The sequence below is a fragment of the Silene latifolia genome, chromosome X (genome assembly GCF_048544455.1).
Source record: "Silene latifolia isolate original U9 population chromosome X, ASM4854445v1, whole genome shotgun sequence".
Lineage (NCBI taxonomy): Eukaryota > Viridiplantae > Streptophyta > Magnoliopsida > Caryophyllales > Caryophyllaceae > Silene > Silene latifolia.
In genome coordinates, this window is record NC_133537.1 from 194,993,198 (window position 1) to 194,994,089 (window position 892).

General features: G+C 42.3%; 1 non-coding gene across 1 annotated transcript; it reads left to right on the forward strand.

Moving 5' to 3' along the window:
- Nucleotides 1-292: 292 nt before the first annotated feature.
- LOC141625997 (small nucleolar RNA R71) lies at nt 293-399 on the forward strand. Its single transcript, XR_012535732.1, has one exon. It is a non-coding gene; the product is annotated as a small nucleolar RNA R71 (small nucleolar RNA).
- The last annotated feature ends 493 nt before the right edge of the window (nt 400-892 follow it).

Genomic DNA, 892 nt, shown 5'->3' on the forward strand with positions numbered 1-892 from the left:
TGAGTTTTCCTCAAGTCTAGCCATAGCTTGTTCAAACTTCAAGTTGATTGTGTCAATGTGAGCACTAAGTTGAGCACCCAACTGAGCAACGGAGTCCACTTCATACTTTCCTCCTCTAGTAGCCTTGCGAGGTCTACTATATTGTGAATTATGGACCGCCATTTCCTAAATCTTGTTCCATGTTTGATTGTCATCAACTTCGGTGAACATTCCATTAGATCCCATATTGAGAATGTTCCTTGAATCTTCATATAAACCATTCCAAAATTGTTGCACTAAAAACCATTCGCTAAGTCCATGGTGAGGACATGAGCGACAAATACCTTTGAACCGCTCCCAAGCTTCATACAAAGATTCTTCATCCCTTTGCTTAAAACCCGTAATTTGAGCTCTTAGCATGTTAGTCTTTTCCGGTGGGTAGAATTTTTTGTAGAAGGCTAGAGCTAGCTTCTTCCAAGAATCTATTCCAAGGGTGGCCTTATCAAGGCCCTTCAACCATTGCTTTGCGGTGCCGATTAACGAAAAAGGAAATAAGACCCATCTTATTTGGTCTTGAGTCACGCCCGTTTGAGAGATAGCTTCACAATAATCACAAAAGGTTTCCATATGAGAATGAGGGTCCTCACTAGGCATTCCCCCGAATTGGCTCCTCTCAACTAGTTGGATGAAGGCGGACTTGGCAATAAAGTTTCCGGTAAGATGTTGTGATGTAGGAGTACCATTTGGTAGATCCTCCTCGGTGGGTATAGAGTGTGACGAGAATTTAGGCATTGTAGGTGGATTTTGTGTGGTATTGTTTAATGGGTTCTCTTCTCCTTCTATTGCGAAAGGATTGACAAACTCACTAGTGGGTTGAACAACTTCACCAACACCTCCCAAATTCCTCCTAACA